General features: G+C 43.3%; 1 protein-coding gene across 1 annotated transcript in view; it reads left to right on the top strand.

The window, feature by feature from the left end:
- The first annotated feature begins 5107 nt into the window (after positions 1-5107).
- The window catches only part of WIPF1 (WAS/WASL interacting protein family, member 1), a 35438-nt gene continuing 23528 nt past the window's right edge, over positions 5108-17017 (top strand). The window contains exon 1 of the mRNA XM_014547033.1: positions 5108-5362. The gene's annotated coding sequence lies outside the window, so the exon portion shown is untranslated. The remainder of the gene's footprint in view (positions 5363-17017) is intronic.

Here is a 17017-nt window from a genome sequence, read left to right as displayed (position 1 = left end):
TCACCCTCCCTCTGCCAGAGCACAAGGTGGGTGGCTCCACAGGTAATTTTGTGTGGTGGCCCTTTAAGAGAGTGCCTGAATTTTCAGCCATTACTCCCTGGCAGACAGCAACCCTGCTGCTTTTCCCAGCCAGATGTTATATGGGTACTCTTCTCGGTTCTGGTGCTCTCTGCAGGGGGGCCCAGCTTGGGGATTAGTTCCCAGAGTCCCCCCCCCCCCCCCCCCCAGCTGATATATCTCTCTGGGACTTCAGTTGCCCTCTGTGGGTGCCCAGCCAGCCCTTTCGAGCCTCTGCCCCTCCTACCAGTCTGTATACGGTCTCCACCTTCGGTCCTTGGGTATCAGGGTTCTCTCCTATGAGTTTTCCATTGATTATTCAGGAAGCCTTTCCGTATTTCAGTTGTAATTCCAGCTTGTTCCTGGGAGCATGTCCATTCAGTATCCTCCTACTCTGCTGCCATCTGCTTTTTGCTTTTTGTTGCCATTAAGAGGGTCTCAGGTTTTGAGAGTTTAATGCTTTTGGGGGAAAGAAATATTTGAGTCCTGAACTATTACAGGGGATCCCTCAGCCTCTGTCCTATTTCATTCATGAGCCGAGATCTTTTTGAGAAGTAAAAGGTAACTTCTTACAGTTCTGAGCATGTATATAACAGAGTAAGCAAACCTCTTTAACAGCCTCTAGTGGATAAAGAAGGGAGTGAGCCACAAGTCATTTTTATTTTATTTTTTAAACTTTCTATTATGGAAACATTTCAAATGTACATGAAAACTAGTCAGAATATTATAACCAACTGCCATGCACCCCTCACCAAGCTTTAAGGATGATCATCTCAGGCCAGTTTTGTTTCATTTATATCCCTACCCACCTGTCCCCCTCTACTTTGAAGCAAACCCAGACATCATATCATCCCCTTACAAATATTTCAGTATGTGTCTCTAAAAATTTAAGGAGTCTCTTTAAAAAACAAAACAAAACACAACAGCTTAACCTTAATAACATTATTACACCTAAAGTTTAGCAATAATCTTAATATTATTAAATATCGATCAGTATTCAAGTTTCTGGTTGCCTCATATTTTTAAATTTGTTTGTATCAGTATCCAAATACCATGTTGCCTCCGATTGCTGCCTCTCTCGGGCTCCCCTCACAGCTCTTCTACTGCATTAGCTTCATTCTCAGACTCCGAATGTTTACAGTGTGGCTATAATGCCACCAGTCCCAGCCCTACACATCTTACAAAAGTCTCATCGAATCTCCTTGGTACAGAAGCAGTCACATGCTCCTCTCCGAACCAATCACTGTAGCCAGGGAACCACCGGCCCTAACTGCCAGGGTTGGTCACTTTCTACAGGTAGTCATGGAAACACAACTTGAAAAATTGGAATTATTTTTTTTAAGCCCTGCTCATATTTTATACATGTTACTGTTGCCCTGATTCAGTCTCTGTTGATTCGGGGTCACCACTGGAGGGTCATTGGCTGTGATTGATTCTTTACTGCTTTCCAAGATGTGCTGCTGTTTTATAATCTTTTTGCTCTTGTGTGTGTGTGTGTGTGTGTGTGTGTGTGTGTGTGTGTGTGTGTGTGTTTCCAGTAGATTAAATATGGAGGATTTTTTGCCTGATTGGTCTGAGAGCCTATTGGTTCTTGTTTTACTCTATTGTTAAGCTCAGGCTGGTCTATGCATTGAGTGGGGTGTGCACAATTAAATTCTCATTGAGGTCCAAATTGTGATCGTCTTTGTTTGCCTGGAGTTCTCAATTCACTTATCTTTGGCCTTTGGTTATAATAACAGACCTTCCAGCAATCAATACAAATACTGCTCTCAATTTCTCTCGTCCACATCACAGCCCTCTCCCTACTTCTTTCTTCTGCCTCTTCTCATGCTTATAGAAAAGAATTAAGTGAAATCCTCCTTCTGAACCTAAACTGAGGCTTAAGGCTGTAACAACACTGGGCCATGGAGCCGAGACCAGGCTTCTGGCCCCGCTTTGCAGCGCCCTGTGGTATGGCATGAGCAGGGCGTTTAGTCTCTCTGGACCCCCGTGTCCTCATCTTTAAGTGATGGTGTGGGCTTTGATCTCTGTAGTCTGGTTCAGCCTTAACATGACCTATATTAAGAAGCTGCTGCTGATCTGGGGACACTTCATCACGGAGGAAGGTCAGAAAGCCCTTATACGCCCAACACCTGCATGTCATCCTATGCAGAGTGGCCTCTGAGGCAACCTGGGGTCAGTGATGTGGTCAGTACTCTTCCGCCGCCCGTCACATCATCTCTCCCTCATCTCCATCTTTTCCTGCCTCATTTCCTTTACCTCCCCCCTTCTTTCTGATTGGATTATTTGTTTTCAACTTTCTTAATCCATGTTTTTTTCTCCCCACTGCCCAATTTGTAAGCCACCTGTACTGCCTAAGACTGCCAAGCCCCCTGCTGGGCTAAAGGACTTACCTGCTTTCCTCCTTCTGGAAATGTTCCCATTAACTTAAGCCTTCTCAAGAAGGTTCAAGTCTAGTCTTGGCATTTGTTATTCACTGTGCCACAGGGAACAATCTTAAGCTCTTAAGGGAATGTTATGTCTTGGTAGAACTTTTAGGAGTTATTGTTGTTTTTATTCAACAACCAATATTAATTGAGCACCTACCAGGTGTCAGACACTGGTCTAGATGCTGAGGCGATAGCAGGAAAGAGGGTCCCTGCTTGCATGGAGCTTGAATTCCAGAGGGGAGAGAGGTACAAGTAAGTAAACCATTAAATGAATGGGAAACATGTCAAGTGGTGACATGTACTATGCATAAAAGAAAGCAGGAGCAGAGATGGGCATGAATGAGTTCATTTTTGCTGAGAACTGAAGAATGAGAAGGAACCAGGTGATGAGCTTACCTGCTGAGAGGGCTTACAAGTGTGAGGCCCCAGGATGCAAACGAAATAGGTGCATTTAACAGAAAGGGCTAGAAAATAAATTAGCAAGGGAGAGGTTACTTGAGATGAGGTCAGAGGACTAGGGAGGGGCCAGATATTGTGGGTCTTTTTGAGTCTAGGTGGAGAGATTAGACTTTTTAAGTGAAAGGAGAAACCACTGGAGGATTTTAATCAGGGGAGAAACATTATCAGATTTAGGTCCTATGGGGGCCTGGTAGACACCTCATAAATGTGTCCAAAGTTGATTGTATTTACAAGTTTTCATTAAAGATAAAATAAACCCAAACTCTAGACAACTACTCCCTTGCATGTCTCAGAGGCTCCAGGCTTCTCAGTGACCTACTCCCTTCTAGTTGAGCTGTCGCTGGTGGTTAAGAATAGCCATGAGCTCCTCTGCATCGTGTGCGTGTGCGTGTGCGTGTGCGAGTGCGAGTGTGTGTGTGTGTGTGTGTGTGTGTGTGTGTGTGTGTGTGTTTAGGGTGCTCACTTCAAGAACTTAAAAATAATTCTCAAAATACATAGAGAAATCATCTTATTGCTCATGTTCTCTTTTTAGACCCAACTATAGTTAGACTTCCCCATAGGTTCACTCAGGCATTTACTTGGTAGTTAGTAGAGGGGGAAGCAGATGGGAGCTGCAGGCCTCCACCTCTGCCCCGCCCCACGCCTGCATGGGTTATTTATATAGTGAGTGTCCCTTGGACTCCAGGCCCTGTGTGAGGCAGGAGGGATACAGTCATACCTTCAAGAGGCTCCAGGCAAAGTAGAGGATTCTCAGTCACTAATCCTCCAATGCTCTGTGCTCAGGAATTCTGCCATGGCTTGGCATCATGATAACTCTGCTTGTGCAGCTGGACTCATATCTCAAAGAGTTTAGAGTCTGAAAGAACCTTAGACGTCAGCTATGCCGGTATTCCTCAGTAGGAGCATTTCCTCAGTAGAAGCATTTCCAGTGTTTTGGATGAGACTGTCCTTAGCATCATTGGAAATTTTTGTCTTCCTGGCTCTGCCCATGAATCCTACTGACATAAGCCCCTATTTTAAATGGGAGGGGGGAGGAGTCCTGTGGATCCAAACTGTCCAGTGGTCAGGAAAAATGCTACTGATAATCTTGCTTACATTTTGGCTCCAAATACCATTCCAACCCACTGTCCCCCACTCCCAAGTGAAAATGCCACCACACATTTCCAACAGCCTCCTAAATTGAGAACCACTGGTCTACCCAGCTCTATCAGAATATTAGGCAACTTGTCTTTTCATGCCATTTTTCTCAGAACCCAGCAAAATCAAGACCCAAAGTTCAATTTTTACAACAAGGTTAGTTACTGAAATATGCCTCTGTTTTTCATTCTTTCAACTGATATTATTTTATCAGAGTTATATGGTATGTGTTGAGAACATTAAATCTGATCCTTTCAGATGGACCTAGAAAAAAAATTGTGAGCATTTTCAGATTATTTAAACATACAAGGTTTTGGTATAATATTTTCTACCTACATTCCATTGCCCATCCACCTCTCAGAGTCCTTCAATGAGAAGCCTGGCTTTCCTTCTGTGTTCATTATCTCTGTGCTTTTGTCCAGCGTCTCCTGGAAGAGGTATTGTTACCCCATTAAATATGAAGGACACAAACAAAACATGCTGGCATAGAAAGCTCTGGATCTTCATATGGCCTGAGCTGTGTATCATGTATCCTGACTTGGGCACCAAATCACCTGTCAAAACGCAGTTGCTTTCATACACCTGACCAGCTCTCTTCACCTGCATTTGTGACTTTCTCCCTATACACTTGAATGCTCTGGAGATGAGGACGAATCATTTGTCCCAATTATTGGTGCATTTGAGAGCTTTTAGTTCTTGAATGACTCTTTTCCTTCATACTAAATGGTATAGTTAATATCGAGAGTGATTCTTTCAAATGGAATTTTCCTGAAGGAATCCCGGATTCCGTGAACAATTATTTTTGTGGAGGTATCTAGAATAAAGTTGGGCTGTTAACTAGATGCATGTTCTGATCTCCTCCTCTTACTGTGCCAAGCAGGTATGTTACACCTTGTGGGAAGGAGAAACATTTTTTATCCTTTTAGTTTAGTTTGTGTGTTGTTGTTGTGTGTGTTTTTTGTTGTTGTTTTTTTGCTTGCTTGCTTGCTTCTTAAGTAAAACCAATCTAGTTTCTTTTTCTGCAGCAAAGGAGGAAGGAACAAACAACAAATTAATCACACAGGAAGCGAATAACCACAGAAGAACGTCTGCCTCTGACTCAGTATGTCACATTTAATAAGAGGCCAGAGCGTGTCCAAAATGACTGTCCAAAAGCGACCCCGCATTTGCCTTAGAAGATGATGCCTTTTTCAGGGACCGTTTTCTCTCGGGGCTCATCTCTCCCTTGCTCTCTGTCTGCCTGTGTCCCTGATCATGCCTTCCTACAGTATCCATTAACGGTAAGAAAAATTATATTTAAATGTATGTTCTTTATCAGCTAGAGGGGAGAACTAAATGGCTTTTAATGGGCCGTAGTATGTCGAGATAAAGCTCAATTTTTCAATGGAAGGCCACGTGGTCTGTTCCTCTTGCACAGAATGCCAGCTTCACTGCTGTGGTGATTGCAGGTGATTCATAACTTGTGTTTGTAGCCAAAATGTAAGCAAGATTATCAGTAGCATTTTTCCTGACCCCTGGACTGTTTGATCCACAGGTCTTCTCCCCCGCACCCCTGTTTAAAACGGGGCCTTATGTCAGTCAGGAAGTATAACTTTTCCGTGTATGGGCCGGTACGGTTGCCTTTGAACTGTGCTTTGGCCAGCAACAGCAAATGCTTTTAAAGTAAAGGGAGTCACTGGAAACTTCAAAGGAAAGCACCATGGAACTAAACTGTTGTTATTCTACTGTAATAGACAGACGTTACTTAAGTACAAATCCTAAATGAAACCATTTCTAAGCAGTCTTTAGAGAAGACGATTTCTCTTTAGAATCATTCAACATCCTACCAGTGCAATCCATGCACAACCACTATTGCTAGTCCAATTCCGTAGCATTCCCTATAACTATTTACATTTAATATGATTAATATTTTGGCATAAAATATTGTAGTTTTAAAATTTCAAGCCTAGTACCCAGAGACCTACAGAGCAGGATTGAGGAAATTTGGGGGTATCAAAAAAGTTTTTTTTCCTTTGGGGCATGTATGAAAAAGCAACTTGACATTTACATTCCTCCCCGCCCCCTCATGAAGCAATAGAAAATAAAGCTTTAAAATATTAAGAGGGCACATGCCAATTTAGTCAATAAGTACAAGTTCTTTTAAATAATTCAATGGTCTGAGTAGGGTATACAGTAGGAAACGGGGATGTGGTCAAATGAAAAGGCTGCAGGAAGAAAAGTAGTACAGCTGGATAGAGAGAAAGGAAGGACAAGGAGAAGCCTGGGAAAGGTTCTGAGGTCAGTTCGTGTGGAAAATACCCTTACTATTCACTTGGATGGGGGGTCTTAAGCATTATATGTTACCTTCATAAAGCTATCTTGCTTCTGAACTGTAACATCATCTAGTTAAAACTATTTTGTAGTCTAAAGAGATTAAACAATTCTCTTAAAATCAGTTGGGTTTTCTAATGCTCTTTGAAAAGTTTACTCATGGGTCAATTGTTCACAGCTCTTTAATTACTCCAATATCTAAACCTTTAAAGGATTGCACATACTGTGAATGAATTGCAATACTTAGAGAAATCCCCATGAAAATCATCCCTCGGGGTCAGCAGCAAATCTACTCTGATCACTGATGATACCAAGTTCTAGATCTGGCCTGTACGTTGGAAGTTCCCCGACCCATGCTAAAACATAAGAGGAATGAGCTACCCAATTCCTGGACCTTTTCAGTTTGATGCCCTTTTGAAGGCTTGCTTAACATCTCGTGAACACACGCCATTTACTTGGGAAGTTTCTGGCTGCTTGCGATTTAACTCATTTTTGTTACACCAAACTTTCATACATTTACTTCTTGTTGGAGGGAGCATTTCCCCTCCCTGGCATTACTACCTCTGTCTGTATTTTGCAACCCTCACTCCTGAAAATAATACTAGAATAAGGAATGCCTTAATTAGTATGCTTTTCTGAGAAAATTAAAATTTCATGCACACCTCCCTTCACCATTCATTTGTAATGCAGAGGTTTACAAAGATATGGACATGTGGAGTAAGGTTTAAATCAACTTGTGTTTTCTCTTTCTCATCATAAAATGGGGGAGGGGGGACAGTAACAGTTATTGAGCCCTTTCCTATGTGTTAGGCTCTTTACTTTCACTTACTTTATTTTTAAAAAATGGCTAAAGTTATTAAGCACTTGCCTCATTTAATAACCCTACTTAATAGGTGCCATTTTCCCCATTTTATTGTGGGAACTGGACTCAGAGAGGCTAAGTAATTGCCCAAGGCCACCTGACGACTAAGTGTGTAGGAAATGTTCTGTAATTTAAAGAACTTTTTTCCTAAGTGCAGGTTAGAGACATCAGATGCCCTTTTCCAGGCCTGGAGTCTGGGATTATGCCAATGCTTCGTTTTAAATGTCACAGCAACAGTAAATAGCTTTAAAGTGAATAAGACATTTTTCTTTCTAAGTCTTTGACCTTTGCAGAAGTAAGTTTGGTAACACTTCTAACTTCTATAAGAAGGCTCCACCTTTTCTTTAAAAAATTATTTTAAAAAGAAACATCCTCAAGAAAAAAAAAAGGCCCCACTTTCAACAATAAAATGAATAAAATACATCAAGTATGTTGACATATATGCAGTGTGTGTGTGTGAGTGCATGCATGTGTATGAATCTGTGTGTGAGTGAGTGTGTGTGTATGTATGTGTGTGTGTAGTGGAGAACAGGGGTAGATCTTAATTCCATGATAAAATTAAAGATGGTGCTGAGGATTTAGGAACACTTGAGATTTGAGCCCCTTAAAGAGAATGCCTGGCAGAGATGGGAAGTAGTGGGAGGAAATCAATACTGTTTAGTTCTGTGGATAAAGTAGGACAGGGTTTCCCTTCCCTTCCGCACAGTTAAACAACAGGTAGGTGGGTCATTCAACTTACTTTCATTTTCTCACTTTTGAAAAGGCTTGATGTCCATGAATTTGCATTAGTTTCTAAATTAAACATATATGACAGCAGGTTAAAAAAATACTTTTACTTCATAGCAGCCTTTATTTTCCTAGCAGTTTACTCTTACAGTAAAATTGTGAGTTGGTGTCATACTAATTGTAATAACATTGTAGATGCTCCAAAATGTCTTCTGAAAAATGCCTTTCCCACCTCCCAAATTAATCAACTCTTTATCTAAATAAATTCTAAAAGAAGTATTTACAAAATAGCCAAGGACCCTCTAACCCAGCCGTGGGCAAACTACGGCCCGCGGGCCGGATCCGCCCGTTTGAAATGAATAAAACTAAAAAAAAAAGACCGTACCCTTTTATGTAATGATGTTTATTTTGAATTTATATTAGTTCACACAAACACTCCATCCATGCTTTTGTTCCGGCCCTCCAGTCCAGTTTAAGAACCCATTGTGGCCCTCGAGTCAAAAAGTTTGCCCACCCCTGCTCTAACCCTTAGGCCAAAACTCTTGCCGTTGAGAAGACAGCCCATAAGCACAATTAACTTAAGTTAACATAATCTGAAATCATGTTCAACCGAGAAAGGAGCGAGTACATTTTGCGAAATGAGGGGTTTCGGGTACAGAAAGCTTGTATTCCACATTCAGCTCAGACTGAGAACAACAGCAACACCTAACTAGGCGAGGCTGTCGCTCTACTTATCATAAAGCAACCCTTGCTTCTCTTCTCCACCTTCTGCTTCCTCTTGGGCTGAGCAGCCTTTTCTGTCTTTCCTCTTGTATCGATTGCCTCATTGCCTGCAGCCCTCTGAGCTTGGGCCCGAGAAGAGGAAAAGTAACAATAATAGGAACAAACTTTATGCAAAGATGTGACATTTTCTAAAATGGCCAAAGGACATGCACGGTTGGCGGGGGTGCGGGTTGGGGCACAGAGATGTTGCACTGTGACTGGTATCGTCAAACAGAAACTACAGGCGACTGCAGCTGTGAAAAGATTGTGCTAAAGAAACAGGATGGCTGTGGTTTGCTGTGAGCATCAATTTTCCTGTTGAGCATTTTTACAGGAAGTTGAAGAACAAAGCCAACTTCATCTTAATTTGTACTAATGGTTTTCAGATCTTAAACACATCCCACTAAGTTTGCATCATGGAGGAGCCTCTAAAGAATAGAACCAAGAATAATTGAGTAGAAATCCCCAAACTACTAGCTTTTTAAAATACAGGATTTTAGCAGCAATTTGAGTTGGCTAAATGGCTTTCTTTTTCCATTGTAACTTGGAGTGGATTCATTGCTTTATAATGAATGCCTCTGAAATCCTTTCTTATGATTGTAAGAAATCAATATAAATTTAAGAGCCTTTTCTTATTAAAACACTGTTGAGTTATACTAGTATGTATTACAAAGTTCTTTCTATTAGTATTTATTGGTCAAATAATTGTGTGTGTGTGTGTGTGTGTGTGTGTGTGTGTGTGTGTGTCCGTCTGTGTATTTATAAGCTAGAAGAATATACATCAACATGTTAATGAAAATTACTTGGGCATTATTAACCCCACATCTTTTCACCTAAAATTTAATTATTATCAAATGCTTCCTTCAGTGGTTAAATGCCACTGTTATGTTTCATTTTCATCTTTGTGTATTTTTGTGTTGTCTATTGATTTCTAAATGAATAAATGCTACTTTTAGAAGAAAAAAATCTCAAAATAATCAATCTGAAAAAGCCAAGAGAATGTGAGAAATACACACATAAAAATACTTTAAGAACATTATATATAAAGTTAAATATAAATGAATATAAATACAGATAAGGTACAGAATAAAAAGTGATGAGGGTAAGAGAGCATTTGGACCTTTAGATCTGTCCAGTTGTATTATTTCTATTATATCCACGCCACCCCAACCCACCCCCACACACAGAGTGAATAAAATACTCAATTGAGTCAACCTTTTTGAAAAAAAGTTTAAGTTTCTCCTATTTGTAGTATAGTATTTAAGTGACTTGGCAGTATTTATATAGCAAAATGCTTTATAGTTTTGAATAATACAAAATGGTGATAAAACATAACTGGATAAACCTGCTTCTTATGCTCGAATAGAACATGGCTGATTCAGCAACACCGCCCCCCCCCCTCCCCCACACACACTTGGGATAGAGGCAGCCTTCTGAGGATCATCAGGTGTTTTCATTGGACAGAGTTGGAAATCTCTCCCCTCTTCATGTCATTCTGTAGTGTGAGCCTCACATGGCATGATCTAGAATGAATTTAAAGTTGGCTCTGTGAAACTAAGAAATGGTTTACTTAAATAACTAAGTAGTTCTCTTGATCCTAAGAAAGTGGATCATTTTATACTCAGAAATAATTCTGCTTTCTTAGATGAGCACATTGAAGAAGAAACCATAAGTTTCCTGGGCTGAACTGTGGGCTGTGGTTCAGCCTCTTGTTGGCCATGCCTTCGGGGCGAGTATGTCTGTTAGAGGGTGAGGAGTCTTTCTCACAAGTGTTCCTCATAACCAGCACCACATATTTAAGAAATGGCTCTGGGCCGCAAGATGCCCTGGCTGGTCTAGGCTCAATGTGTGATGCTGTCTAGTGTGAGTGTTAATCCATAATGCTGACCTAATGGCATTATAGTAAAACCAACAAAGTCAACCATTTCGTTCACAGAACTAGGCAGTTCCAGGGTTTCTAAATATTGATGCATGTTGTGTGTTTGTGCATGCATGTGTGTAGGCAACAAAGAAGAACCAACTAATGAATTTTTAATTTATGCAAAATATCCTGCTCTGTTCTCTCAATCCATAGAACCAATCCCTTTATAAAAGTTTTATTAGTAGATCCCTCTCCTCACTTCAACAGCTTTTCACCTAAAATTTGACGATTTTTGAATGATGTATTTAACTATTAAATAAGACTTGTGCAGTCTCTCACATACCTAGGGTTTGGGATAACTTTTTTTTTATATCTTTAATGTATGACAATCCAGAGATATTTTGGTGTAAGAAATCGATTGATGGATATTTTAGTCAAAAGCTATTATTTTGTAATTTCCACAATGGATAATGGACAAGTATTGTTAAAACTGTGCGTATTCGTTTGCTAGGACTCCATACCAACACCTCAGACTGGGTGGCTCAAACAGCAGAATTTTATTATCTCTAGAGGTTAGAAGTCCAAGATCAAGGCGCCAATGGGTTTGGTTTTTCCGAGGACTCTCTTCTTGGCCACCTTCTCCCTGTGTCCTCACAGGGCCTTTTCTTTATGCTCACGCGTCCCTGGTGTCCCTTCCTCTTCTTATAAGGATCCCAGTCATATTGGATTAGGGCCCACCTAATGGTCTTATTTTAACCTAATCACCTCTCCAGAGGTCTTATCTCCAAATAGAGTCACATTCTGAGGTACTGGGTAGGGGTTGGGGCTTCCACATGTGCATTTGAGAGGGACACGATTCAACCCATAACACTGTGTATGAAGACAAGACAGCCTTTTCCATCCCTGTGGGTTTTCTTTGTGCACATGAAATTCAACACACAAGGTGAATGTTTTAGAAAAAATCTGGCTTTTCTCCCTGTGCTCAAAGTTATTTAAACAGTGAAATGATTCTTTAAAATAAATTAATTCTCTAAAAATGTATGTTCTTAAAAATGTAATGCCTGAGGTGGGGGTGGGGTGAGAGGGCAAGGATCAGCTGACGGGTAGTTCATTGATCCTCCAGCGTCAGGGAGACTCACTACAGTGGGAGGCGGGACACGATGATCTCAAAGAGCTGATTCTGATGCAAGAGAGAGCCCCCACTCCAGGCCCCTGCCCTGGTCCTTTCTCTTGTGTGAGGACTCCTGCTGGCCCCAGGACAGGGCTGCCTTTCCTGCCTTGCTCCCCTCTCCCAAGGGAGGAACCACACGTGCAAGGCCCCGCCTTCAGACTGCCTCAGTCCCACCCGTGCAGCTCTTGCCACACAGGACCTCAGCCAAGTCTCCAGCTTGGTCCCTCCTCTGCCAGTGCTTGAGCGGCACTCACACCGGCAGGACTTGTGCTCACCCTCAAGGAAGACAGTTCTAGACCCGCCTGTGGATTGCTTACCCTACCAGACATGCCGAGAGCTTCCTGTGTACCATTTCATTTCATCCTCACAGTAACCCCCATTTAACAGATGGGAAAGGGAGGCACAGGCAGGTTAGAGTCTTATCTCAGGTTATGAGGTAGCAGAACAAAGATTCAGAATCATAATTTCCTGACCCAGGTCTCATGTTCTCACAGGAATTCTAACCCTTCTCATGCCACAGACCACACTAGTGTCTGATAAAGCCCAGAGGACTCCCTCTTGGGCTGTTGTAAAATGCATAAAACAAAATACAGAGCATTACTAAGAAAACTAGTTATACTGAAATATGTACAAGATCTAAACAGGGCCATCATTTCAAGAGAGATCTGCCACTGTTGTAATATGATGTGAAAATCTATTGGTGAAAAAGTGTCAGGTGCTGGGACTTGTGGGTTACATTCACAATCGAAGGAAATGGTCATTTTTGTTAGAGCTTAGGGGAAGTAAATATGTCCTTTCCTCATCCGTGTTCACGAGCCCCTGAACTTAATCCACAGACCCTGCAGGTGTAAGGGTCCAGGTTAGGAATGCCTGGTCTGATAGGATCCAGGCTGCTTTGAGGCCCTTCAGTAAGGCCCAGTTCTGGTTCTGATACGGGCTAACTCCTTGAGAGGAGGGAAGCCAGGGCCCTCCCAAGGCCTTGGGTTCTGCTCCACTGGCAAAGTCAGGAACTGCTAGGAAAGCAGTCTGTGCGTAATGCTAGCAAGCCCCTCTGACACGGCTGATTCTTTGCCCAAATCTCAGAATGCACAGGGCTGATGCTGGGAGCCCTTGGCCAATGGCCAGCACATGGCGTATTTGTTTGACCCCTGGCTCTTCCACTCAACACATATTTAATGAGAATCCGACTTTGTGCCAGGTATTAGGGAGCCCTGGTGGAGGTCAGTCCAGTGGGAAAACAGCCAAGAAATGGGCCTGGTGGGGGCCGGGCCTGGGAGACGTGAGATTGGTCTTTTTTGACCCATGTGGTGAGGTAGCAGGATTGAGTCTGAGGTTTCTTGCAGACCTGGACAAATCCAGACAAGCAGCTGTTCAGCTTGGAAGGAGCAGAGACATGGCAGCCTCTGTAATCACCTGTCAGCATTGAGGAAGAAGAGGGACGGGTTTATCTGGAGGAGAGTGAGAAATTGGGGGCAAAGCAGCAACAGCGGAGAGAACAGACTACAGTTGACCCTTGAACAATCCAGGCTTGGACCATACAGGTCCACTTATATGAAGATTTTTTTCAATAAATGTACTTATTGAATGTAAATGTATTTACCCTTCCTTATGACTTTCTTAATAACACTTTCACTTCTCTAGCTTTCTTTACTATAAGAATACGCATGTAATATGTAATATGTATCCTATATAATAAAAACCTATTATGCAAATTGACCAAATGGCGGAACGACCAGTCACAATGACATGCACTGACCACCAGGGGGCAGACACTCAATGCAGTAGCTGCCCCCAGGCCAGCCAAGCCAGGTGTCAGACCCCCACCCCTTCCACCCCTGATCACCCTGGTGGTCACCCCACAGATTGGCCCTGATCACCAGCCAGGCCTAGGGACCCTACCCATGCATGAATTTTGTGCACTTGGCCTTTAGTAACATATATGTGTTAATTGACTATTATCAGTAAAGTTTTCAGCCAACAATAGGCTATTAGCAGTTCAGTTTTGGGGGAGTCAAAAGTTATGTATGAGGTCAGCTGTGCAGGGCCAGTACCCCTACCCCCTCATGTTGTTCAGTGTACTCGTGTCTGCATCCCCTCGGAAAGGTGAGGGTATCAGCCGCAGGTCCTCCCTCTCTCTTGTATCCAAGGTGGCCAGGAGGGGAAGGCTGAACGTCGGTGGTCCAGGGGTTTATTTGTAAGTTAGTTAGTGCACAGTCAGAACCATAATTGCAACAACAGAAAATTGTAAAATAATTAAAGGGGATTTGGAGGGTGGAGCCCCCTGAAAGGGTCCCTCTACCACAGTCTGGTCCCTAAGATGTACAGGACAGAAGTTCAATTTCATCTTTGCAACCAGAGACTGACTCATGAGAACCAAACCCATAAGAAGTTCCTGGTGGTTGACCAGAATCCATCCTTCTCGGAATTGGGATAACAGGATGGCAGGTTAGTTGGTGAACATGGGATCCAACACAATAAATTCACGTGCTAAGGGGCATTTCATCCACCAAGCCCATCTCTGCTCCACAGAGCCCGCCTCTGGGCCTCTGGGTGGTCCCGTCCCCACCGCCTCCTTCCTGAGCCGCTTTCTCCAGCTGTGATACCATTGCTTTGGCTGCAGCATCTCTCACAGTCACCTGGACCTGAATCCAACGTCAGGTTCCTGCCCTTCCTCCTGGTCCTAGGACGTGTCTAACTCTGCAGCCTCCAAAGGTGCCTTCTGCAGCCAGGAACCCTCTTTACAGACTTAACACGGGCACCAGTCCGAGTACACTGCCCAATTAGCCGCCCCCTCCACCCCACCCCCACACTGCCCGCTTACAGTAGCCCCCCGGGTACCTAGTTGGTGTCATGCCGAAAACCAATTTAAGGAACACATGTTAAAAGAATCCTTGTCTGAGTCTCTTATTGAAAAACAGATTCTGACCTAGTTTACATGTGAGCCGTAGCACTAGTTGGCTAGCCCTTTACCTGCTTACAAATGCTTATCTAAGAAGAGCAGGTTGGAAGAACTTGATTTGAATGGATTGCATGGGTCTTTTAGTGAGTTGCTTAATTGCTCTACATCTCTGTCCTCTGTAAAACTAGCAGAATCATGCCAGTTTGCAATGTCTGTAAAAGTTAGAGACGATGTCGGTGACGCGCCCTGGGTCCAACTGGCTGTCAGCTATGAGCGCTGCTCTGGATGCTGTGGAGTTTTTCATTTCCTTCTCTAGAGGGCCCGCTCGGAACAGAACTACCCGGCTGTCCTCATTCCTGCCTCCCCGCAGCTTTGACAAGTCCGGCCACGTCCTTTTAGCTTTTCCTCCCGTTTCTGTGCACAGAAAGCAAGCCACCCGGCAATACTTTAATATGGCGACTTTCAACCTTTTTTTCTCCTGATACACATACACCAATTACTAAAATTCCGTGGCACGCCAAAAAATATATTCTATTCTTTGCCGATCTAACAAAAAAAATAGGTATAATTTTGATGCATTCACACCGGATAGCTATTGTGTTGGCTGTTGTCATTTTTCATTTGTCAATCGAAGGGAAAGGAGGTCAGTGCCCCTGACTAGATAGTCAGGCGTTGTGTGTTTTAACATTCTTGCGACACACCAGTTGAAAAGTCACCACTTTCATAGAATGTGTTTTTTTCGAGGTGTGTTTTCCACATTAATATTTAGCAGTTGAACTCAATTTAAATTCTAAGAAATTGTGTTCTGCAATTAAGAGACTATTGAGAATGGAAGAAAGATACTTCTGCTATTTGAAACTGGGGACACATGTCCCATAGAAACAGTGTTAACTCAGGTGGTCAGGGTCCCAGGCTGCCCACTGGTTTAAAGCCCAAACTCTGCAAACAGGCTTCTCAAATGCTGAAGCAGATTCAGCTGCGGGGAGAGGGGCAGAGATTTGATGATTCTAACAGCTCTGGGTGATGCCCACGGTGCTGGTTGGGGTCCCCACTTAGAGCAGCTGCAAGGACTGGGTGGGAAAAGTTGGGATTGCTTAGGGTGAGAAAGTGGGTGAGGTGCTGCTGGGGCTGGGACCTGGTGGGATGAGACCCAGGGATGGGACTCCGAGGATGAAGGGAAAGGGAGACGGGATGGTGGCTGGTGTAACTCCTAGGGTTTCCTCACTGCTGTTTCTCCAGTCCCCGATGTCTGCCTGCTGCCCCCTTCACCACTGCTACCCACCAGGGTTTCCCTAAACTCTCCTGCTCAGCCGCAAAGCCTGGCCTACCTTTGTCCCCAGGGCAATCCCACTACGCACAAAGCTTTCCCAATGAAGCCCATTTCTAGTAAACAGCCCAGGGGTTTAAGCCCAGATTGGTTGGTTGGTTGTTGTTTTTTTAAAATATATATTTTTTATTTCAGAGAGAGGAAGGGGGAGGGAGAGAGGGAGAGAAACATCAATGATGACAATCATTGATCGACTGCCTCCTACTGGGGATCGAGCCCACAACCTGGGCAAGTACCCTGACTAGGAATCGAACCATGATCTTCTGGCTCATAAGTCAACACTCAACCACTGAGCCACATCGGCCAGGCAAGCCCCTAGCCCTTTCCCCCCCTTTTTCCCCCACTTAGATCCTACAAGGAAATGACAAGGCGCACAAAGATAGAAATGGGGCCTCCTCATCCATCATCTTACCTGCCTACCTTACCTTACCACTGTCTCCTTTCCCCAGAAGACTAAGAACAATGAGGGCAAGAGCAGAAACAGATTCATCTTTGCATTCCTACAGTGTGTACCCAGACCCATCTTCTGGCTCATAAGTCAACACTCAACCACTGAGCCATATCGGCCAGGCAAGCCCCTAGCCCTTTCCCTCCCTTTTTTCCCCCACTTAGATCCTACAAGAAAATGACAAAGCACACAAAGATAGAAATGGGGCCTCCTCATCCATCATCTTACCTGCCTACCTTACCTTACCACTGTCTCCTTTACCCAGAAGACTAAGAACGATGAGGGCAAGAGCAGAAACAGACTCATCTTTGCATTCCTACAGTGTATACCCAGACCAGGGTGAATGTCAGGAATCTGCACAGAAAAGAACACAGCAGGTGTAGGACTGAGGGGAAGAGAAAGAATTTTGTATAGGCAAAGGACCTAAATAGACATCTTTTGAAAGAAGACATACAGAAGGCCAAGAGACATATGAAAACATGCTCGAAGTCACTAATCATCTGAGAGATGCAAATCAAAACAACAATGAGGTACCATCTCACACCTGTCAGAATGGCTATCATCAACAA

This window comes from Myotis brandtii, unplaced genomic scaffold (assembly GCF_000412655.1).
Source record: "Myotis brandtii unplaced genomic scaffold, ASM41265v1 scaffold112, whole genome shotgun sequence".
Classification (NCBI taxonomy): domain Eukaryota; kingdom Metazoa; phylum Chordata; class Mammalia; order Chiroptera; family Vespertilionidae; genus Myotis; species Myotis brandtii.
The sequence above is the reverse complement of the archived record's forward strand: the minus strand, read 5'-3'. Positions and strand labels throughout refer to the sequence as shown.